This window comes from Dendrobates tinctorius, unplaced genomic scaffold (assembly GCF_039654945.1).
Source record: "Dendrobates tinctorius isolate UK_male_01 unplaced genomic scaffold, ASM3965494v1 ptg000086l, whole genome shotgun sequence".
In the NCBI taxonomy this organism is placed as follows: domain Eukaryota; kingdom Metazoa; phylum Chordata; class Amphibia; order Anura; family Dendrobatidae; genus Dendrobates; species Dendrobates tinctorius.
The window spans coordinates 3,523,435-3,548,893 of NW_027361754.1; the positions used below are offsets into that span (position 1 = coordinate 3,523,435).

General features: G+C 43.0%; 1 protein-coding gene across 7 annotated transcripts in view; it reads left to right on the top strand.

The window, feature by feature from the left end:
- The first annotated feature begins 1,404 nt into the window (after positions 1 to 1,404).
- Positions 1,405 to 25,459, top strand: part of PKNOX2 (PBX/knotted 1 homeobox 2) — a 485,162-nt gene continuing 461,107 nt past the window's right edge. For 2 of the 7 annotated variants that reach the window (XM_073584921.1, XM_073584907.1), the window contains exon 1: positions 1,406 to 1,500. The gene's annotated coding sequence lies outside the window, so the exon portion shown is untranslated. Of the gene's footprint in view, positions 1,501 to 1,673; positions 2,869 to 2,889; positions 2,911 to 25,459 lie in introns of those variants that run through there. The other 5 variants (XM_073584914.1, XM_073584936.1, XM_073584917.1 and 2 more) reach the window with 4 other exon arrangements.

The following is a 25,459-nucleotide window of genomic DNA, read 5'->3' on the forward strand; positions in this document are numbered from 1 at the left end:
AGCAGGGAGGAGGAACACTGAGGTGCTGTCAGGACTGATGAGCAGGGATACAGCAGGACGAAGGAGGGACAGTGAGGTGCTATCAGTCAGGTTAGATGGGCAGGGATACAACAGGAGGGAGAGGAGACACTGAGGAGCTATAAGTCAGGTTAGATGGGCAGAGATAAAACAGGAGGGAAAAGGGCAGCACGGTGGCTCAGTGGTTAGCACTGCAGCATTGCAGCGCTGGAGTCCTGGGTCCAAATCTCACCAAGGACAACATCTGTAAGGAGTTTATATGTAGGTGGAGAATAACTTAATTGTCACAACAAAATTATACAGCTATTTTAAGAGTGGAGCGATCATGATACCTGGGCTGTGCTTACAGGAATGAACAATACTCACAGTAATAGTCGTAAGCTTTATATTATACCAACGCGTTTTGGCACCGAGACTGCCACTTTTTTAAGGTTAAAGCACAACAAATGTGCTTGCAGGAATGAAGAATCCTGGATGGTAAAAAAAATAATAATGTTCTTATTAAACCAACATGTCTTGGTGCCAGACTGGCGACGTTTTCAAGGTGAAAAAAGTAAATGTCACATTTGAAAAAGGAGCCAACCAGATGCCAAAACGCGTTTGTGTGAAAACATCAATTTCCTACCATCGAGGAGTCTTCATTCCTGCAAGGGCAGTGCGGGTACCATGATACTAAAGTGAACAAATCCACTTTAAGACCCCAGAAAAGAATACTAAAATAATAAACATTGTACAAAGTCCGACCTGTAGGTTCTGCTACATGAAAGCTTGTCTACAGACAGGCCGATAAGTGGTAATTGCCCAACAAATCCTAATGTTTCATTGGGGTCTTATATCTCAGGAGAATTCACTGCATAATTAGAAATGTTCCTTATATAACTAATAAAACCCTTTACCGGTAAACCTGTTGGATGTATAGGGGTTACGGAAACGCATTTCGGACCTTCTGGTACAGCTTGTGGTCATGCTACATATTTTTGGGAAAACGTATTAATAGGAGCTTGTGGATGTGACCAGAATTCCGCATCTACAAGAACATTTCCGAGTATATTTCCACCGGACTCTTGACATCTACAGTCCATCCCATGTACGACGTTTCAGCGAAGCAGCAAGTTTTACAATTTTTAGTTAAATTCTCCATGTGAATTGCAAAATAATTCTTTTCCTTCTTCGGCATGGAAGGAATCGCTGTTGGGTCGCTTACGCGTGGCCGTCCTCTCTCCATAAAGATGGGACCCAAATATTTGGAGTCATTTTTCCAGCTGTCGCAAAGAGTAGCGGAATGTGGGAGAAGGAGGACATCTCCGGGTGTCCACTAGATGGCGCAAAAATCTAGCAATAAACAGGCAAGCATGCAAAAGCCAAAAGCAAAAGAAGTAGGGGCGTGAGCTCGGGCCCCCCTCTAGTGACGTCACGGCCTGTGCTGGGAAGTATAGGCTGTGCTGTCACGCCAGTGTCAGTCTGATGAAGATTGGCACTCAGGTAAGCTGTCATTCATTCTCAATGTCAGGAGCGGCTGCTTTCCAGGCTGCGGGCTGCTGCCGTCGCTGTTGTTGCTCGCAGCCTCTGTGTGTGTGTGTGCGCTCTCATTGCAGCGTGTGCCTCTCCCTCTCTTCTTTTTTTTTTTTTTTCTTTTTTTTTTTTTTTTTACAGTCCCATAGCCGGAGCTCTTCATACATACAGGGCACAGGAGGAGGAGGCGGCAACACAGGGCAACCTCCGATGCCACGGCTCCTCGGATCACACCCGGATTTCTGCCGCCACACACATGCACACATGCACACACGCACCTTTACATGCGGATTTTAACACGTTTGTATTTCAGTGTCTCCATGGACACATTGATGCCACTATATACACACGGTGCACAATACACAGGCACATACAGATCCAGAGATTGTGCACAGATTGGAAATAACAGTTTTATATGCTCACCTGCACAATGCCAATGATTTCACTATACGTTTTAACACAAAATGGACATTTTTGGTTTTTTTAACATTTTCATATTTTTTGTCACTATTTTTTCTTCTCTGGGTGTATCTTTATTTTATCTGTTTTATTTTTGAGGGACTTTTTTTGTAATGAAAGAGCAAGCAGGAGAGGCTGCACTACTGATATTGGGACTTGGTGTGTATTGTTTGGGCTGCACTACTGATATTGGGACTTGGTGTGTATTGTTTGGGCTACACTACTGATATTGGGACTTGGTGTGTATTATTTGGGCTGCACTACTGATATTGTGGTTTAGTGTGTATTATTTGGGCTGCACTACTGATATTGTGGTTTGGTATATTTGGGCTACACTACTGATATTGGGACTTGGTGTGTATAATTTGGGCTGCACCACTGATGTTGGGACTTGGTGTGTATTATTCGGGCTGCACTACTGATATTGTGGTTTGGTGTATTATTTGGGCTGCACTACTGATATTGTGGTTTGGTGTATTATTTGGGCTGCACTAGTGATATTGTGGGTTGGTGTATTATTTGGGCTGCACTACTGAATTTGTGGGTTGGTGTATTATTTGGGTTGCACTACTGATACTGGGACTTGGTGTGTTCTTTGGGCTGCACCACTGAGGTTGAGACTTGGTCTATAATGTGCATCAGGGGGGCTTTTTCCTTGCGTCTTTGCGTTTCTGGATGCAGATTAGCGGAGGCGATGCTTGCGGTGATGTAGGCAGTATGCGTTTCCTCGCACTCCGTGGGCTGAAGAGCTCATTATTGGGCTGGTGTCACTACTATTAATAAACCCACTTTGGATTCCGGGAAGCCGAGGTGTGTGAGGTCTTGAATTATTCAGAGTGTGATGTTTGCCTCTCTGGATTTGCATCGCTCTACATCCTGGTGTGCATGGATGATTTGGAGGGGGGACTCCGCTTCTGGCCGGTGATGTATTTTTTGCCTCTTTTTTATCCTCGCCCTCGGCTGGGCTCGGGGTTTCCACTGAAGTCTTTTTACTCATTGTTTTGCGAGTCCGGACCGTCTATTGAGGCATTTGGGATCCTGTCATGTTGTTTTAATTAAGTCTGACTAATCCCATACTGAACGGTTTCAACTTTCCTACATAAAATGAGCTCAGAAGCTGCAACTTGTTTTATTTATTTTTTTTTAGTCTGATGCGATTTATTGAGTTGATTTATTGCACATGCACCATGTAAATAATATTTCGAGGGCGGGCCGTAATTTCCATTAGTTTGGAGCAGTGTCCGGCGCGCCATCACATCCCCTCGTGTTCTCCGCTTAATTGTCAAGGGTATCGATTCTGTGCGGTCACACTTAATTTCCAATACAAAATTGATCATGGTGATAGACGGAGGTCGCATTATTATTATTATTTCTTATTATAGCGCCATTTATTCCATGTGCATTATCAGGCTCTGCGGACGGCCTGGTCATGTTCATTATAGGGACAGACGATTTTGCATTTTCTTCTGTGGCTTTACGAGCTGATGTAAAAAATACCCAATAACTGGAACAGACGAGCAGCAACGTGAAGGAAGGCCGCTGCTTCCCGGTCAAATTATTATCCGTAGCAAAGTTCCCTTCCTAGAAGCCTCCGGGCGCCAATAACGGCCATAATAATATTTTTTGTTATGTTATATGTGATAATACAGAGCGAGCGTCTTTCATTTGCATTCTACAGATGGGTAGTGTGGCAATCATTTTTTTTTTTTTCCTCCAGGATTTTAATTGTAGCAATTAAGAAGGAAGGAAACCGTGCTGTGATTCGGTGGACTTGGTCCCATCTGCTGTAGGAGGGGGGTTTGTGCAGATCTGGACGGTTAATGTGATACTTTCTTTTGCTCATGTTGATCAAACAAAGTTTCCAAAACTTTTTTCCCTTGTTTATCTGTTTACACTCCAGCTCTAAGCACTTTGTCTGTGGGCTACATGGGTGGCATTCTGCAGGATTAACAAGCCACTGATCCGCCAATGAGGCTAATCAGATGGAATAATACATTATACAGAGCTGCCTTCCGTGTCATTGAGTGCGGTCGAAGCAAAATACAAAGTGCGTGACAGCTGCGGGATGGCAAAATAATGTGTGCTGTGGAGAAGTAGAAGTCACCCAGTCCGACATGATGGCATCCATCTCTCTGCATTTATTGCATCTGATTTAGTTGCGTTGTGTAAGGAGTTCTGTGGGAGATCGCAGGATATCCTATTATTTTTTATGGGAGACGCTTTTGTTCTCGGACATGTTATGGATTCAGTGTATTGTATGGAAGTGACTGCACGTTATCTTTACATTTCATGCAACGCGCAGGACCCCAAATCTAAGCAGATGTGGGGTCTAACATTTGTAATAGGAGAGAAGCTCGAAAGCTGAGCTCCTGAAGTTGCCATTGTCTTGCCACTACAAGTCTCAGCATGCTCCAAGGCACGCTCAGACTCTGCAACATTAATTAGAATATGTTACTTGCGTTTTTTTCAAAAATACACAGCGTCAAAAAAACTCATCTTGGGAACGTAGCCTTATACTTGTACAACAGCTGACCAATCCTGTGAAATACTAGACGACATAGTTTGTGGTATTTCTTTGTGACGAGTAGGTGACTGCAAGTAAGTGAAATATTCATTAAAAAAATTGGAATGCAATTAATAAAGAAATTTCTCCCAAAAATATTTCAAAATATATTGAAAAATGCATCTATCCTTACATAGAATATTACACATCGCATAACTAATATGATTACCACAGCCGGGTGCAAGCGGTGGCTTTCTATTTGATGGGGAACTACAAGGCCCATCCTTCTTCTACCACGTAGGAGAGACGTGTATAAATAAATATATATATATATATATACACTTTATTTCTATGGATTACTATACTAATTTAGAATAATTCTGAACTTGCCGGAGATCAACCATTGACATGCTCAGTCCACAAAGTATATAATAAAATGCCGCTAATGGTAAGAGTCCTGATCAGGCTCTGACTGGCCCATAGGGGTACAGGGGAATCCCCCAGTGGGCCCATGTGCAGACGGGCCCCCCAACCCTACTATATGGGTGGTACTTGGCATGATTCACATGACTTACTCCATACAGAAAAAATCAGCATCTCATCATTCTTTAACCAAACTACCCAGTGTATTATTATATAGAGATTTAGGTAAATTTGTGAAGGAGTAGCGTAATATTTGTATGCAGGTGAAAAGTGGGCCCCAAAAGTCATTGTTACTGGTGGGCCCTTGGCACCCCAGTCCGACACTGGTCCTGATAGACTTGAGGTCTCCGTGTCGCACTAAATCCGGTGATTACGTCACTTTAAAATGTCTGAAAAGTAAAAAAAATTCTGTTATAAAAAAAAATATGAATGAATGAATTCTCATTACGGCTGCCAGCAGTATGGTTGCTATGGGCTGGAGGAGAATGAATCTACTATTTGCGTTCTCCTTCAGAAATCATGCATATAGAGAATATAAAGTCTAGGTTTCTGTATGGGGGCGACGTATTGCACATTCCTGGTAGGGAGGATGGAGCGGCACACACAGGGTTACCGGCCATTATTCTTTCCTCTGGGCCTGCTATGTCTTTGTGTGTAATCCTTGCTCTATTTCCAGGGCTCCGATAGTCTAGCGTCTTAGAAACGAGAGGAATGAGAGCAGTGATCTAGTCTCCCGGGTGCAGTTCCTACTGTACACAGGCACAATATGACCGGCTGTAGCCGACTATTCAGCCGCCGCTGGCAATCAAAACTAAAGCGGCACAAATCATTAAACCAAAGCTGAAGCTTATGAGGCGCAGGTTGAGCAGTCGCCCCTCCTGTTCTGTATACTCACGTCGTGAATTGTTGCAGCGCTTACAATGCAACGCAGCGAGGACGCCGTGACGTGGCCCTGGGAACGGATTGTAGCTCTACGTCCTAAAACTGTACAAGAATAAAAAGTAGTAGTATAACAACCTGTAACAGAACCGCAGACTCCGGGACGGATGGGGAGACAAAGTTTCTGAGTTGCAGTTACCGGGGACTTGTTGGGGGATGTCGTTTGTAGAATTCGGACTGAAATTCTGAAATAAAAGTAAAATACAAAGGTAGTAAATGTGACATTAACGAAACACTATTAGGCCGGGATTACACATGCGAGAAACTCGGCCGAGCCTCGCATGTTAATACTCGGCACTGCCACCGGTACTCAGATCGGAGCGTGCAGCCGCATAGCAATACAGTCAGCCGCACGCTCTGCTCCTGAGTGCCGGCGGGAGTGCCGGGTATTAACATGCGAGACTCAGCCGAGTTTCTCTCATGTCTGATCCCGGTCTTACACAGTAAAAATCTGTCATGGGCTGTAACCATTGAAGATTTGGGGGAAATGCTGGAGATTTTCATTTATTCATTCCAATGAATTGTGCACAAAAATCAACAAAATCCAAAATGTATCGCGTGAAGTTTTCTCTGAAAAGTTTAGACCAAGTTTTAGGCCGTAATTTTTACGTAAGTTCCCTTAAGGGTCTTTTCAGTCCAAAACCACATAAAATACCATATTAAATAAGTGCAATGTCCCATCTTGTATATTCACGTCTGAGTCACTGTATCCTTTTACAAAATAATTGTTTTTGCTTTACTTTTTGCCTTTTTGACCCTATTGATCCATTATTTTCTTAAGTTGGTTTCATTAACCCATTTTTTTTTTTTTTTTTTTTGCATGAGAAAAAACAGACGATTTCTCATCCATGTGCCTCTCCAAATTGTCATCCCCTTTTAGTTCATGTCAGATTTTACCATCAATGTTTCGTCAGTGTCTCTTTTATGTAAAAAAAAACAACCCACAAATGTCACAGCTTCTCCTATCAATTAAAGATTTAGAAAACGGACAACAAATGGAGGTCACATGGATTGCATCAGTATGTGGCTTCTTTTTTTCCACAGATTTATAGACTTGAAGTGTCGTGTTTTTTTTTTTTTTGTTTTTTTGTGAGGATTACTGGCCCATAAAAAATACAGACATATGAGCAGAATACAGACATATGAGCAGCACCGTAGGGGCCTTAGTCCGGTATTGAAATCCACCGGTGACGTCCTACCTCCCTCCATATCGTACAGCAGCCCACAGCTCAGCATCCCAGGCTCTTGTGAGAATGATGGGAGGAATAATAATTTGGATGAAGTTCTCGATTTTACACCAACGACGAAGAATCCTAGATGTGATGAGGGTTCGGTGCAATGGGAGGAATAATAATTTGGATGAAGTTCTCGATTTTACACCAACGACGAAGAATCCTAGATGTGATGAGGGTTCGGTGCAATGGGAGGAATAATAATTTGGATGAAGTTCTCGATTTTACACCAACGACGAAGAATCCTAGATGTGATGAGGGTTCGGTGCAATGTGAAGTCAGCAGACGTTTAGACTTTTGTCCCATCCATCCACGGACGAGTTCTTCCATTACGGTACGTCCTGATGATGAACGGTTTTCTGGATGGCTCCCGCTGTGACCACCGCTCTTGCTCCCTCGTGAACACAGGTGTCCTCAAGTACAAAAGATGCCTTCAGATCCATAACAACCACCGTAGGGATCCTGGATTGTATCAAGCTCCCACGCTGTGAGTTTTGTAGGAATCCAATGTGTAAGAAGAGCAGTAATTGTGCTGTAATATCTGGCTGAATGTGACCTCATTGAGGGTCCGTGGGATTAGGAATTAGATTTAACCCCTTATAGTATTATAACACTCTCCTGATTGGATCTGTTATTGTAGAACGTAATAAAGACATTAATATAAAATGTTGTGTGCCGCTACATTATTATTATTTGCACTAAAAGGTTGAGACAAGAGCGCAATAGGGTCTTATCCGGGTAAAATGTATGAATAATTAGAGTAAGTCTACTCACCTTCTTGAAGAGAAAGTAAAGCCTGTATAGTATGTCAGCCTGCTGCACGTCCAACGGTCCACAGCGGAACCACAAACAAAGTTACTTAGGAATAATTCTTGGACTTTACGTGCGCTGCCAGACAAATTTCATAACCACACAAGGTTAAAATAGTTAACCCTTTAATCCCTACGCGTTTCGAAGCATATCACTTCTTCTTCAGGGGTTGACACCAAAGGCCTGGACGCATTCTATGGATTCAGTGACACTTAATGTTCATGGTTTGGTAAGTGTGTCCATAGGGTATAATGGGTGGGAAAATGCCCAAATAGGAGTGTCTAGAAAAGAGTAGACGACTATGCTTTTCAGTATAGGAGGATACATCCACGAAATGATGTACCAGTATCGGTTGGATACTAGCTGTGTCTCCATATTCCAAGATTTAGGGTGGGATTACACGAGCCATTAGTGACAGCTACATGATCGGTGGTCGTTTTAAAACTCGGCCAACCGCCCTTCCCATGTGCACAGAATGATCAGTAATAGATGGTTCTGTGCCACTATTCTCGGCAGCACATACTGGTTACACAGCACAATGTGCCGCTGAGAACAGTGACTTTTAGGCTATGTTCCCATGATGAGTTTTTAATGTTGCAGATTTTTGGCACCACTTATGTAAATTAGATTACTTCTGCTTTTTCATGACATTTGAGGGTTTTTCTACATGTATTTTTATTGCGTTTTTGATGCTACTTTTTTTCTCTTTTTGCTGGGTCATGTTTTAAGTAAAGCTGCTTTGTTTTTGACAATTCCTGGTAATTGACTTTGAGAAAACTTTATTGATACAGGCATGTGCAGATTACACGCGGTTTTGATGTGATCCCGCATTGGAAACACAAAGATAACAGATATGCTTTCTTTTCCTGCGTATTTTCAGCATCTAATCCAAGTCTATGAATAATCTGCAAATAAAAAACTCAGTGAAACTGACATGTTGCTGATTTAAAACTCGCACCGCAGGTCAGTTTATACACTGAGTTTAGAAAAAGAAGCGCAGTGGGAATAAGATTTCTATAAATCCCATCCACTGTGCTGAAACTGTAAGGCTACGTTCCCATGATGAGTTTTTTTTATGAGGCATATTTTAAAAAAAAATGCAAGTAACCTATTTTACTTAATGGAAGTGCAAAAACTGCAACAACAATAATTCATCGTGGGAACAGCAAATCAAAGCTAAAATAACTTTATTTAGAACATGATGAAAAACACAGTGGCATAAAAGCATGTAAAATAAAATAAAAAAAAGCAATAAAAAAGCGAGTAACAGAATTTACTTAATAGGTGCAGAAAATCGGCAACATTAAAAACTCACCTAAAGCTCATCACGGGAAGCTTAAAAATAATTTCACGTGATCAATGAGCATTTTTGGGTGATTGGCAGCCTGTCTACACTGTCTGATTATCGGAAAATGATAGTCAGACAGGTAAATGTGCTGATAATGAGCCATTATTGTTCATCCAGCTACACGATCTGCTTGATAGGGCGTTACTGCCTGTCGTAACAAACTTGGTCGGCTTTCACTGTGTGGATTTTTTCAAGATCCCTTAATCTTATTTTCTTATTTAGTTTATAATATCCTTGAGTGGTTGTTAATAAAATGTCAATGCTTTAGATTAGTGAAATTAGTCGACTCTCTTTTTAGTGAGTAGTGTCATATGGATATGAGTAATCGTAAGAGGCGAAGACAGCGACAGCTAAATATTCACTGAATTAAAGAATTCCCACCTCGGAATTACCTAGGAATGGGCAAGACGGAAAGAAATATTTTTTCAGTCATTATTGTAATTAACGGTCACAAGTTTCCAGCTTACAATACGGTAAATAATTGGAGACGGCTATGATTATATACAGTGTAGTATTACACGTATGATACATTTATGTTCTATTACACAGTAACTTCTTACAAATCAAGTATCAGAACAAGCCTTAGAGTGGTATTAGAGGGGTCTTCCGGCTCTGTTCACTGCCTCATCCGGAGGTAAGCAGGGCTGGTGAGATCTCACTTTCTTATCCCTGCCGGGTCGTGTGTGAGATCAGGGAGATAGGATTATTTGTGGGCCTATAGTAGATGCAACATTTTTTACTGCTAAATGACAGGGCGCATGCTTCTGCGCCTCAATAAATTTTCCTAAAGGTTTAGCGGATAATCGTTTTATCAAATTGCAGTTTTCTCCAAGGAGTCTGATAGAAAAAGTTTTAGGTTCACAGTCAGGCCAGGAGAGATTTCTGCTGGAGGGACTTCAGACTTTGCTGCATTTTTGCATAGTCGGGTGGGCACAGCGTCCAGACGTTACATTATTCTGAAATTATCACAACAATCTAACATTTTGCGCCTGAAGAGCACAATATGTGAGAAGGCGTCAAAAACAGAACTTTTTTTTTCCTTCGGAAAATCAGTTTTAGGCTAAATTCTCACATTCGTTGTACACTTTTTTTTTCCTCAGACAACGCACAGATCCAGAGAATTTCACTGATCCACAAAGGAGTCACATTTTTCCTTATGGAGAGTAGCAAGCCAAGCCTGGAATGTGAGAATGAGGAGACTTATAAGCCATGTATGCTCCTCTGGGAAATTGAATACGCAAATTGTCTCTTCTGAACGGACGTGGACTAGAACCCTAGCTCAACCTATTGGAAGCAGCAATCCTAAAAGTCACTATCAACCTTTTAGCGACCCTTGCAATATGCCTTAGGCTATGTGCACACGGTGCGGATTCTGCTGCTGATCCGCAGCGTTTCTGGCCCTGCGGGTCCGCAGCAGATTTAGGTGTGTTGTACAGTACCATTGTTTTCAATGGTAAACCGAAAAACGCTGTGCACATGCTGAGGATTTTTCCGTGCGGATTTGCTGCAGGTTCAAATCCGCAGCATGTCAATTCTTTGTGTGGATTCCACTGCGGTTTCACACCTTCTCCATTGTAGAGGTGTGAAACCGCAGGCTAATCCAGAGGTAAACCGCAGGTCTTTTGACCTGAGAATTTACCTGCAGATTTTTCCAAATCCGCAGGACCAAAAACTACGTGTGCACATAGCCTTAGGATAAAAGCCAAATCAGAATTTCAGTTTAAAGACACTGTTTCAGGGTGTTGCCTCTCTTCAGTGCAAAGCATGAGATCTGATTTGGCTAGGTTAGAAGCTCTGGACTGGGGTCTAAGGGGCAACTTTTCTCCTTCTGGAGAGTGACAAGCCAAGCAAGGCATGTCTGAGTGAGGAGACTTATAAGCCATGCACCGATCCACAAACACATCCCATCCCCTAAGGCTCGGAGCGGGTCCTAGTCTCATCCATTTTGCAAATGAGACTCAGATGGGCATATGTAGAATTTAATAGAGGAGTCTGATCTGCAAATTGGAAAAAATGATAAAAGGAGTGTGAAATAAATAAAACATAAAAACAAGGAAAGCATGGAAATCGCATGTAAAAAAAAAATATATATTATACAAAGAAAAGATAACGAAAAGTGGGACGTTTTTGTTTGAAAGGGAGAAGAGGGAGGAGTCTTTTATTTCACTTGTTTTTTGGTGTAGTTGAGGGGAGAGAATAGAGGAAGGCTTAGGGGGACACATGGGTATTGTATAAAAATAGTAAAAACAAAAAGTCTATGGGGATAAAGTAAAAATGGAAGCCAACTGTTATGAATGAGTCACCGTAGGAGGCAAAAACAGAAATACTAGCTAAGGCTAGTTTCACACTAGCGTTTAAACGACGCGCGCACGGCGCCGCTAAGCCACGCTCCCTGCCCGCCCCTTCCTGTTATCGCCTCCTCCGAGCGCAGAGGGCTGCATGCGTTATGCGCACCCTATCTTTAGCATAGGGTGCGCAGGCCGTGCGCAACTATGAATATAGCGTGCGCTGCGCATTTTTGGAGGTGCGCCGTGGGCGCCAAAATGCAACATGCTGCGTTCGGCGCGCACGGCGCACCTCCAAAAATGCGCAGCGCACGCTATATTCATAGTTGCGCACGGCCTGCGCACCCTATGCTAAAGATAGGGTGCGCATAACGCATGCAGCCCTCTGCGCTCGGAGGAGGCGATAACAGGAAGGGGCGGGCAGGGAGCCGGCAGGGGGCGTGGCTTAGCGGCGCCGTGCGCGCGTTGTTTAAACGCTAGTGTGAAACTAGCCTAAGTCCAGAAAACCAGAGAAGTTGGCAGCTATCGGATTGCAGACCCCTGAACCTATCAACAACAACTAGCAGTAGCCTTGGGGGGTTCCTACGGTGCCCTAGACCCCTCGATCACAGCCGGAGAACTACATAGCCTGAAGACAGAAAGGGAAATCTAAACTGCCCCAGAGCAGACCCCAAAGCAATAGGCAGCCCCCAACATATAATGACGGTGAAGCAAGATGAAAAAACACTCACACAGATAGAAAGATAGGCTGAGCAAATGATGGGGCCCAAGCTAACTAAATAGGACAGGATAGAAAAGCTGCTGTCTGTAATCCGCCAAAACCCTATCAAAGCAAGAGCCGATAGGGAAAAAAGCCCTGAAGACGCTAGGCTTCAAAAAGACTATATCAGTACTCAGGTATTTTCTGAAGACAGAGCAAAAAGGAATTCAGCTCACCCCAGCAGGGAATGGCAGAAATCCAGAAAAACAAGGCAAAACAAAACCAAAACACAAATGCAAAAGCAGAGCAGAAATCTTAGCTTTTGAGGAGCAGGAATCAGACTGGTCTCCTAGAATCCCTCAGAGAGATCACCAGCAAGGCAGAAGGGCATCGGCTGCCTTATATCCAGTCAGTAATTCCCGTCACCCAGTCATCATCATCCTGCCCAGGTGCTTGGTAATCAGCCTCACTACCTTCCTTCACCAGAAGAGGGCGTTCATCAGACCTCAATGGTGAAGGGGAAAATGAACTCACAACAGCCAACATTTACTTCAGGTTTCCATCTGGGTTCTAACTAGTCCATTGCTAAGATCCAATGGATAGAAATAGTTCAGACAGTCGAAAATCTTCAGGGTTTTTTTTTTGCTTTCTTTTAAGACGAGAAAAAAAGGATGCAAAGTGGATGATCAAATGGGAGAAAAATTGGCCATTTCTGATATGTGTAAAAATGGCAATGGATGTGTGAATGCAGCCTAACAGTTTCCAGAACTAAACAGAAATCGCCAACATGCACAGTGTGAACCCTGTCCAGAGCTCACAGGATAATGCACTTTAACAAACTGTAGTTGTGAAAACAAAACCAGAGCAAGATTTTCAGCTTCTGGGAATAAATAAGAATGTTTCTATTCAGAGACAGAGAGCAGTTTTTTATCAAGTGTATTAGGAAGTTGCAGATCTTTCTTGTACCCCGTGAGCTGTAATAAGGTTTCCCTTTCATTCCTCGCTAGGACATGTCATCACTTTACGATCAGTGAGGTCCAACCTCCTGGGAACCAAGGGGCCACAGCACTGGTGTCGAGCCACGTCACCTTCAGAGACACCAGCGCTATCTCCTCCTTATTCACAGGCCCCGCGGAGGCCTCAGGGGCCGGATATTCATATCAGTTTATAATATAAATTAAAACATTGGAAAATTTCAACTTTGAAAACCAGAATAAATTAGTAGAACAGGAAACCATCAGATCTGACCACAGATAGTTAACCTTGACCTTTCTCACTGATGCACCAGGGATAAAGGACTCCATGACTCCTGTTAGATGGGTCAGGACTGCACATGATAGACCCAGGCTTAGGATCATTCACAAGTCTGTGTTTCACATGTGCAACCAATTTATTTTCATGGACAGACATGGATACATGATAGTTTCTGATTGTTTCCCTTTTTTGGGGAACAGTCATTTGGAAAAAAAAAGAGGAGTTACTGTATATCCCAATTTCATCTGTGTTGCATCCATATGCCGCCCACTACAAACAAGAACATGTATTCGAAAAAAATCTGCAAGTGATGGAATTTAGTCAATTATTTATTTTAATATAGATTTATTATTATAGCGCCATTTATTCCATGGCGCTTTACATGTGAGGAGCGACATAATAAAAACAAGTACAGTAATCTTAAACGACACAAGTCACGACTGGTACAGGAGGAGAGAGGACCCTGCCTGCGATTTAGTAGCAGATTCCCATGTAGTTATTTTTCTGCTACCTTTTTTTGTACAGAAAGTCTGCAGGGAACATGCAAATAAAAATGCAACATGTATTATTTGTGAACATAGCCTAAACATCAGTGAAATCTATGGCAAAAATATTCAGACAGGCCTGGCTGCCGAGCTGGAAAAATGCACTATGAATCACAATGATTTGCACGTCGAACTTTTAAAAAAATTATCAACTGAAAAATGGTAACAAATCCACCAAATGTGAGATCATCTGAGGCTGCAAGCGCAAGGCACCACATAGTATGGAGCTGCAGTGACTATGGGCCCAAGTCATCATTTGTGGGGGGTTTAACTTACTTTTTTTGTTGTCAGGCACGAAAGGAATTGGATTGTGCTTATGAAATTGCACAAAATAAAAAATATTAAATTTTTTTTTTATTCTACCTTCTAGAGCGAAAGGTTGCAGGTTCACCTGAAATGTTGCATCACCTGCGACATTTCAATTGTGCATAACATCACTGCGGGGGGAGGGGAGCGCCTTTCTGCAAAAATATTGGAACTTTTTATAAGGGCAGTTTCACACGTCAGTGTCTCCGGTACGTGTAGTGACAGTTTTCTCACGTACCGGAGACACTGACACACGTAGATACATTCTCAGGAATGTGTCTATGCAGATGTCAGCGTGATTTCACGGACCGTGTGTCCGTGTGCAAAACACGCTGACATGTCCGTTTTTGTGCAACAGCACGGATCACACAGACCCATACAAGTCAATGGTGTCCATGTGCGTTTTTAAAAGTCAAAGGGTTAACATTGAAAATAATTTTTCAAAGACACGGACAGCATACGGACAGCACACGGATGGTACACACGGACATACGGATAGCACACGGATGTCACACGGATGGCATACGTATGCACACGGACAGTTCCGGTACCGTTTTCTCTGGTACCGGAATTATCTGGACGTGTGAAACTGCCCTAAGGCTGCAATTGACGAATCAGATGCAAACACCTGAAATACAAAACCACCTCCACATTGACAATCATAAAAAGAAAATATGTAAAAATATATAATATATAACAGATAAAAAAAAAGAGAAAACTAGGTGCAAATAAAAAACAAGCTAAAAAAAAGCTAGACAAAAAAAGCTGCAAATGCAATAATGTTAGGACCAATACGTCTCTTTATCATGCCATATTCCTCATAAAATGGGAACTGAATTCATATAGAAGTACATACCGTATATCTCTATGGTAGCTCTATTACATCTCTGCATAAAAAAAAAAAATGCAAAATGCCCAAGGTCTCTGCATTTACTTCCAATTATAATATAGTTTACCATAATAACTTTCTTTGCTAACCAGCGCTGAACTAAATACCCGCTAAACACCTCACCTTAACAATTAATTTATTCTTATAATTATTTGGAATGAGACGTTCGTTACATCTCTACGCATCTCCTATCCCCCTACTAATCGTTACACAGAATAAGGGGGGGAATTTATTTTGAGTGTAATTTTTTAAAGTCCGTTCTACTTCTTGGTTTCGTGTCGCCAAATTTATGGAAAAAGTGGTGCGATTGTTAAATTTGCTGCATCTTCATAACACTTCTATCTAGAGGAGTTTTCCCACTCGTTACGTCTCCCCGTAATAGAGTGAACATTACTCTTAGTCTGCAGACAAAAATGTAGTCAAATAGTAAAACGTCGCTATTTTTTTTTTTTTTGTGCAAAATTGATGTGATGGAAAATGTTTCACATAAGGAAACGGAGATTAAAAAAAATCCTCATGTATCAAGATACTTAGATTTTCTGTATGGGACAAGTGGAAACTAATTTAAAGAAAACATATCTGTCGTGTCGCTTTATTTCACCAAGTTTTCAGCGGTTTCTGCCGTGATGGTCTCATGTGCCCCGGCCGCGGCTCTCACCACATGCCATAAACATTTTAAGCTGCGGTTACACAGAAACAGCTCAGTGCTCGGCCAAGATGTGTTTCATTAGCTTCAGCAGACTCCCGTGCGCTCGCTAGCGTTATATATTGCAGGAAAACACTGGCTAAATCTATGCTGAAATGCAAATTATAGTGTTTTTTTATGAAGGAAATTAAGTGGTGTTTTCGACTCCAGTTGCCTTTCAGAGGCCAGCTGTAATAATTTAGAGGGTTTTTTTTTTTCGTGGCCAGCGCAGGGTTACACATTTCTTTCAGATGAACAGCACCGTGTTAACATTTCAATCTGGGGACAAGGTTACGCATTAGCGGTTTTAATGTAAAAAGGTAAAATGATGACATAATGACTCTGAATAGATGGTGAAGGGGGCCGATCTTGTCGCCTCGTCGTATTGCCGGGACTGGAACATTGTAAAGATTTATTTATTTTCTCGTTGCTTACACTTCAGCACTTGTAACTAATCAATAAAATATCCATGAGGTGCTTCTCTCCGTGCACTATTGATTTGGAAGCCTTGTGCGTGCAGGTCACGTGTGTCACCGGCAGGGCCACAGTTACAGTACTGGGGTCACACATGACCCACTGTCCGTAATTTCACAGTCTATATCTGCTCATTTCATTACTTATATTAGGGCCATCTGACACAAAACTAAACTGCAAAAATTGTATAAGAGCGGATCGGTCACCAGATTCCACAATACAAACTACCTACAGACCTGATGAGGCTGATACTTGGCTTTTTACCTTGAGAAAGGCGCTGGTCTGGTGCCGAAATGCGTTGGAGAAATAAAGCATTATGGAAAATTTAAAAAAAGGCTTCTCATTTACCCTAGAGCAGCCTGTTCAACGTAATGTCGTCCTCCTCTACTATGTGTTATGGTGGGCATGCACAATAGTGGAGTCATGACTGACTCAGGTAGAACTGGAAGTGTGAAGTATAAGAGGTGTCCCTTCCCTCGCTGAAAGCAGATCTCAAGGGGAAAAAAAGGATCAGATATAACGCAAGTCACTATTCACTGATAAGCGGTGATGATGGTTAGTCAAGAGGTCCGGGGTCAGATACCAAGAATGCTCATTATATACAAAGGGGTAAGGCAAATATGTAATCAGGTCACAGTCCAAGGTCAGAATCCCAGGAAGGTGGTGGATCAAGACAAAGGGGCTAGGCAAACAGGTGGTCAAAGTTGTGCAACAAAGATCACATAAAGGAACACAGAGAACAGAGCAAGTGTACACCATTTGAACAAAGTTACGAATGGCACTAATTGGAGGCAGAGAAAGAGCTAAATAGCCAAGTAATAACGCTTGTAGCAGACACATGGAGGAGGCCCCAACACACATCAGCCCTGATTGGACGGCTGAACTTTGACTCACTGCTTAAGGACACACCGATAGGTAGAATCATGACACAGACATGTTGGATTAAAATATGCCCAATTGTTTTGTTCTTAGCAGAGATAATGAGTTGCCAGGTGTCCAGAGGGAGCAGAAGTGTCTGGCAGCAGCTTACACCCGTCTCCACATTGAAAAGGCCGGTATGCTCAGCTGAGGCTCCTCACTTATGGAGGAGTCGGCAGGAACAATAGTGATAAAAATAGTAATCATCTGACAGCAATGTGAGGTGTAGGGCCAGCTTCACTATCTCCCATCTGCCTCCTCTGCTATGTGCAGGTTGGCAAGAAAGGGTAACAGAAGGAGTGATCTATTTGCAAAGTTTCTTCATGTAATTTTGTAGTTGTCCATATATAAAAACACCTTTTTAAGGCAACCAAAAATGTCCGATTTTCAAGTGGAAGACAATTCTGGAAACTCCTTTTGCCTTGCATTTTGGAAACCTGAAGCATCTTTTTTTTTTAGCTTTTTAGGCCATTTCCTCATTGCTTTTTAAAGGTTTTTTTTTTTATTGTCAGCAATTCTTTTTTGGGGAGCAATTATCAAAGGTTTTTTGTAGTAGCGTTTTCTAGATTTTTTTTTAATCTTTTAACTCCATTCAATAATAAAGAAACTAATGACAAAAATGCTCAGAAAGACATCAGGGCGTCTTTCAGCCTTCCCATTAAATTGTAGAGGAAAGTAAAAAGCATTGTTAGAGCAGAAGTTGTTTGAAGAATTGTCAGGTGACTTGGCGTCATTGGAAGTTTAAGACGCTCAAAACACTGAACATATGAACAAGTGGTTTTTACATAGAAATAAATATGTTCATTCTTTTCAGAGTTTTGATAGCACTTCTTCAAGTGTGTTTCAGAGTGGATCATCTCCAAACCCACCTGACAAAAAGCACTTAAGTGTATATACCGTTACAGGGGATTACCACTTCAAGATTTCAGAAAAGTCTGAGGCCAGTTTCACACGTCCAGATAATTCCAGTACCGGAAAAAAGGGTACCGGAGCTATCTGTGTCCGTGTGGACATGTGGTACCTCCGTGTGGCAACAGTGTGCCGCACGTGAGCTGCATCAGGACCACACGGACGGCGCCAGGAAGAAGCGACTACAATAAGCGCTGTTTCTGGTGGCTGATGCTGACCGCAGCTGTTATTCTTCTCTCCTGCTCTGCCGGCAGGAGAGAAGAATGAATGAAAACCTGACGTGGGGTCCCCCTCATTTTATGAACCAACCAGAGGAAACTTACAGCTGGGGGCTGTGGCCCTCAGCTGTCAGCTTCATCAAGGTTGGTTCTCAAGAATAGAGGGGTCCCCACGCTGTTTTTTAAATTATAATTTAAAAAAACAAAAACGTGAGAACCAATCTTGATGATGCTGACAGCTGAGGGCTGCAGCCCCCAGCTGTAAGTTTTGTTTGGTTGGTTCATAAAATGAGGGGGACCCCACGTCAGGTTTATGAACCAACCAGACGAAACTTACAGCTGGGTGCTGCAGCCCTCAGCTGTCAGCTTCATCAAGGTTGGTTCTAAGGAATAGAGGGGTCCCCACGTTTTTGTTTTTTTTCCTAATTACGGTATATAAATAACTAATTAAAAAAACAGCGTGGGGACCCCTCTATTCTTGAGAACCAACCTTGTTGAAGCTGACAGCTGAGGGCCGCAGCCCCCAGCTGTAAGTTTCGTCTGGTTGATTCATAAAATGAGCGGGACCCCACGTCGGGTTTTCATTCATTCTTCTCTCCTGCCGGCAGAGCAGGAGAGAAGAATCACAGCCGCGGTCAGCACCAGCCGCCGGGAACAGCGCTTACAGTAGCCGTTTCTTCGGCGGCCGTCCGTGAGCACGGAGCAGTGTTATGAATGAGTGACCGTAGGAGGCAAAAGCAGAAATACAAGCTAAGTCCAGAAAACCAGAGAAGTTGGCAACTATCAGATTGCAGACCCCTGAACCTATCAACACAACTAGCAGTAGCCGTGGGGGGTTCCTACGATGCCCTAGACCCCTCGATCACAGCCGGAGAATTACATAGGCCTAAAGAAAGAAAGGGGAAATCTAAACTGCCCCAGAGCAGACCCCAAAGCAATAGGCAGCCCCCAACATATAATGACGGTGAAGCAAGATGAAAATACTAACACAGACAGAAAGATAGACTGAGCAAAGACGGGGCCCAAAACTACCTAGAAGGCTGCTGTCTGCAATCTGCCAAAACCCTATCAAAGACATAAGCCAACAAGCTGATATGAAAAAGGCCCTGAAGCAGCTAGGCTTCAAAAACTAAATCAGCACTCAGGTATTTTCAGAAGACAGAGCTAAATGAATTCAGCACACCCCAGCAGGGAATGGCAGAAATCCAGAAAAACAAAGCAAATCAAAGTCAAAGCACCAAAGCAAAAGGCCGAGCAGCAAACTTAGCTTTAGAGGAGCAGGAATTCAGACTGGTCTCCAAGGATCCCACAGAGAAATCACCCGCAGGGCAGAAGGGCGTCGGCAGCCTTATATCCAGTCAGTAACTCCACTCAGCCAGTCATTATCATCAGCCTCAGGTGTTTGATAATCAGGCTCACTACCTTTCTTTACCAGAAGAGGGAGTTCCTCGGGCCTCAGTAATGAAGGGGAAAATGAACTCACAACAGAGGAGAGTGTGAACAGTTCTCCGTGTGCAGCACTTGTTGCGGGTCGTGTGTCCGTGTTAAAACGGACATGTCAGCGTATTTTGCACACGGACCCACGGTCCGTGAAAACACACTGACATGTGCACAGACCCATTCATTTGAATAGGTCTACGTGTGTCAGTGTCTCCGGTATGTAAGAAAACTGTCACTACATGTACGGGAGCCACTGATGTGTGAAAGAGGCCTGACTGACGTGTGAAATGTAAGAGGGAGGGGTGCAGAAGGATTGTCGGTACAAAAAGTGACCCCCATATTGGAGCCTGCAGCGACTCTGTAGTAAATCATTAGGGAAATTAGCAATGTGTAAATCAATTTTCATGCCCTGATGAAGTGGCTGGTTTTGCCACGAAACGCGTAGGCTTATTAAAGAAGTTTTTATTATATGGACTGCCGAAGGTGCGTTTTTTCTGGTCAGCGCGGTTTATTCAGCCCGGCTCTTTTTTTCCACTTTGGATTTTTTTCCATTTTGGCTTTGTTTCATTCACTACCAGCGGGATACCAGCGACGACCGGACTTTTATGAGTGATTCCCAGTTTGTTGTGACTCACACAACTTCAGCAGGTGAGTCTAACTGATTGGGCTTGCTTGCTATTGTGGTTCTTCTAGACGATACACCCTATGTGCGCTTTCCATCTTTGTTTTTCCTAAATCAATTTTTGCAATAAGGAAATTTTCAATGATCTTCAAGCTCCTACTTGGGATTTAGGAGAGCCCATCTCATGGACTATTGCTGTTGTTCTGAAATTTTGCAATAAGCCAAAAGATAAAGGAAATTACTAAAGGAATGGCTTGCAAAGAGCCACATTTGTTTTGTGCAGGGTTTTGCACCACATTCACACAGCCTTGCAAAAGTTGCCCTCATTACAGACCCCTAATATCTAAGGGTCAGGATCAGACAGTCGATGCCCCTTTACTCACTAAAACATCACTAGGATAGTAACATCAAAACCAGCGGCAGTATCGCTAGATTTCGTCTCTGCTCCCTAGATATAACTGCACCGTTCTGTGGGTTGTGTTTAGACATAAATGTAAATTATACTATTTTGAAGATTGTGTCAATTTGCTCGCAGCGCACACGGCACATTGCCGCCCTCATTGAGACGTATCATCCCTGCAGTGAAAGGCTGAGATTGCAGACGTCATTTACGTTGCTAGGAAATGTGCTTTTTCCCCCACTTACTTTGTTGATTTTCTTTTTAAGCTGAACAGAATAATCTAAATGTTACAAGACTTTTGCTGTCTTTCTGTGCAAGATGAAATATGGGGTTATATTGCCGCATGGACTCCTGATTGTAGTCATTAGGATGGTGTGCTGACTATTACCTACAGATATTAAACAGAAATCAATACTTTTTTTATATTCAGTTATGAGACTGTCATAGTGATAAATCATGGTGAAGATTTGCCAAACTTTCACTTACATATTTTGGAAATGCATTATAGAGCAGTCCTATAAATTTGAAGGCATGTAGGTCATAGGAAGATGAATAAAATGGTACCTTGATATCAGCTACCTGATGTCTTACTACAGGAAAATCCACATTTTTCTTAAAATGTAAATGAGCTGTAAAGATCTATGGGTGGGGCATAGATCTCTCAGAGAGTCTACAGTTTATTGTAAATGAAAGAGGGCGATACAAGTGTGAGACATGTAATGAATGACAGTCTGCTCTCCTGATTTCACTGCAGAGCCTCCCTTTCTTTTAAAATAATCCCTGGAGCCAGATTCTGGGGGAGATCTAGGTTTGTCGCATAGATCTTAACAGCTCTTAAGAAAAACATGGATTTCTCAGGAATAAGACATCGGATCACTGACACCAGTATGCCCATATAGACAACTTAAAGAAGCACTTACATCAAAATTTGCATCCTCCTAAAGCATTACAGTTGTCATATTGAACAGCATTGTGTACTTACAATTGCTCATTTTTACTTTCTACCCAGATAATTCTCCTCTTTTCCATTAGGTCTATGACATCACGTGATTAAAAACTGACAAGATGAATCCTTCTAAGATCTATGTGTACAAACAGTAGGCCAATTTTCCCAGCATGAGTCATCACTGCAAAAGTTAATGGAGGGGGGGGGGCGCAGGGCAAAGAGGTTTCCTGTTTCTACACAGAGCAGATAAGAGGTTAGAAAGGCAAAATGAGAAAGTGTAAGTACACAGTGCTATATAATATGATTGACTGCAATATATTAAGAGTATCGAAACTTTGATGGGAGGAGTGCTTCTTTAAGGGAGTTGATCCTACTGACATCTTACCTTTAAGTTATTTCCTGCAGTTTCAATGAGTGAAGTAGAGACCAAGCCTGCACATCTCTGCTCCATTCAATAGTGTTCTCAGGATCGCTAGGAATTCCAGTGGTCAGACCCCCAGCGAACAGCGAGTTGTCTCCTATCTTATGTATAGGGCATAATTAGAATTTTGGAAAATGTCACCTTTAAAGGAACAGTCCTGGACAGTGACGTGTTTTAGCTAGTGCAGGGGTCCCCCAACCTGTAGGTCGAGAGCCACATGTGGCTTGCGGGCCCATGATGTGTGGCTCACGGATGTCTGTCAGCTCGGTGCATTAGCGCCAGGTGTAGCAAACAGCTATTAAGAGTAGATCTCTAGATGGTGACTTTTGCGTGTAGCCTGCATAGAATAGTAGATCTGAATGGTGGAGAGATAGGAAACCCTGGATCTTGGCACACTGCCTTGGTGTGATTTCAGTGGAAAAGCTTTGGCTGTCATTATACTGGTAATAGGGGGCTCTGAGTGTCAGTACTGTGAGTGGGGCTAGAGCTGGATGTGGCCCTCAAGGTTAGAAATGTTGGAGACCTCTGATCTAGTGCAAAACTATAAAAAGTGGATTAAAGAACCCAAATGCTAAAAATGGAGAGAATACTATAGCGCCTACATAACAGAGTGCAGCGTATACAGTGGGGAAAAGTAGGTAGACCACAACTATGAGGGTGTGTTTCCACGGTCAGGATTTGCTGTGGATTGGACGCTGCGTACAGCCGCAGCGTCCAATCTGCAGCTTCCAGATGTTACAGCATAGTGGAGGGGATTTTATGAAATCCCGTCTCCATTATGTGTGCAAATACGTAGGTGGCAGACCTGCTTATACGCACATGCGGCGCATCTATATAGACCGCAGCATGTCTATTTATCTTGCGGAGAAGCTCAGTCTCCGCAAGATAAATAACATAGTCTATGAATAGGATGCGGTGATTCCTCATCTGTTCAATGAACACATGCGTTATCACCGCGCATACTAAAGGGGGCAGCGCTTTGGGCGGAGCGGGTATCTGCTGCATCCAAAGCGCAGCAGTTCCGGAACATGGATACATACCCTGAGAGCCAAAATGAGAAAACAAATCCAGAAAATCACCTTGTCTGATTTGGCAAGATTTAGTTTGCAAATTGTGGAAAATAAGTATTTGGTCACCTAAAAACATGCAAAAACAATGTGTTCTCTTTCAGCTCATCCCTAGTAATAGTAGTGTATTAAGTCTCTATAATATTAGATTTGGGAGGTGTTAGGCTATGTGCACACAGTGCGGATCCTCCCGCGGATTTTTTCAAATTACCTGCATTTTTCCTGCGGATTTCTTCCTTTTTTTTTTTTTTGAGGTTTTACTGCGGTTTTCCACCTGCGGATTTGTAGAATGGAGCAGGTGGAAAACTGCAGCAAAACCGCACAAAAGAAGTGACATGCACTTCTTTTAGGCTGTGTGCACACGCTGCGGAAAAGGTGCGGATTCATCCGCGCGGATTTTGTACAATCCGCAGGTGAAACCGCAGGTCAAAAGACCTGCGGTTTTACCTGCGGATTGCTCTGCGGTTTTGCCCTGCGGTTTTTCATCTCCTCAATGGAGGAGATGGCAAACCGCAGGGGAATCCGCAGAAAGAATTGACATGTCAATTCTTTCTGCGGATTGAAAACCGCAGATAATCCGCGCGGAAAATTCCGCACCGTCTGCACTGCGGTTTTTGATTCCCATAGGGAATCATTGTACTGTACACCGCAGCAGAAACTGCTGCGGGTCCGCAGCGGCCAAAACCGCTGCGGAACCGCAGCAAAATCCGCAGCGTGTGCACACAGCCTCAAATCCCCAGCAATTCAGCACTGATTTTTCTGCACCATCTGCACAGCTTTTTTTTTTTGCCATTGATTTACATTGTACTGTAAAGGTACTGTCACACTTAGCGATATCGCTAGCAATATCGCTATAACTAGTGACGTTATAGCGATATTGCTAGCGATATCGCTGTGTGTGATACTTACCTACAACCCGCTCCCCCGCTGCTTATCGCTGATCGCGTGAGAACGTTCAGGACCGTTTCTCGTCGTCAGCTTCCTGCGGCGCTTCCTGCTGTGAGGACGAGCGACGCGTGGAGCCGGGCGGGAGGACGCAGGATTGCCTAGTCTGACAGGTAAGTAGCGACCCCGGTCCCCAGCGATGTCGCTGGTGAGATCTGCCTGTGTGGCAGCTCACTAGCGACCACTTAGCGATGTACCAGCGATCCTGACCGCGTCATATCACTGGTTGGGATCGCTGGTGCATCGCTAAGTGTGACAGTACATTAAATCACAGTGCGGATCTGCAGCGTTTCTGCGTGGAAAAATCCGCTGCGGATCCGCAGCAAATCTGCATCGTGTGCACATAGCCTAACATTACAGAAGCGCGTCATCCTGACCTTGCTATTCCAAGTTTCCTGGGCCAAAAAAAGCACATCTCAGAAAAGAGGTAATTCTGTTTTGTGTCTGCTGGAGAACTTACGCGGATTGGCTTCTAAAATAACTCCTGGGCTCCTGCGGTTGGGGGATTGTGCTGATACTTAATATGCGTTACTGTAACGCTAGATCCTGGGGACTTGTAAAGACCAGAATTGCACAGAGCAGCGCTTTCCTGCAATGTCACCTGCTCCTATGGATGCCTACCAACTGTCTGCATTATCTCCACCGCCTACTACAAGCTATGACTTTACACCTTCATGGTAAAAGTATTGCAATAAATAAATGTCTGCCTCCTCCCCACTCCAACCTCAGCTCTAAATTGATTTTAAATGGATAAGATTGTGTATAGAAAAACATAAAACCTTCAAAAGTTTTGCACAGCGGCTACATGAGCAAATAAATGACAGAATATAAAAAATGAAATATGTTTTAATAATAATCTTCAGAACAGAGGTCAGGCTGGGAGCAATTGTTTCTAAATGACAGGGGTTACACGTTATCCCCTATACACAGTGTAATTTAGAGCTATTAGATCAGAGGAGTTCTGACCGCTGAGATCTCCACCGACCACCAAAATGAGCTACTCGTGTCCCCCATTTGTACTGTAGACGTGCACATGCATGTTTGCTATCTGTGCGGTCGCCGAGACAGCCGGAGGGAGCCATGAATATCCCTTCAAGGTGAAAGTGTTACAGAAGCAGCTCTGCAGTCTGTAGAGCAGAGAAGGCTGACATAAAGATTTGAGTTAAAAGATTCAGATAAATTGTGTTGTTT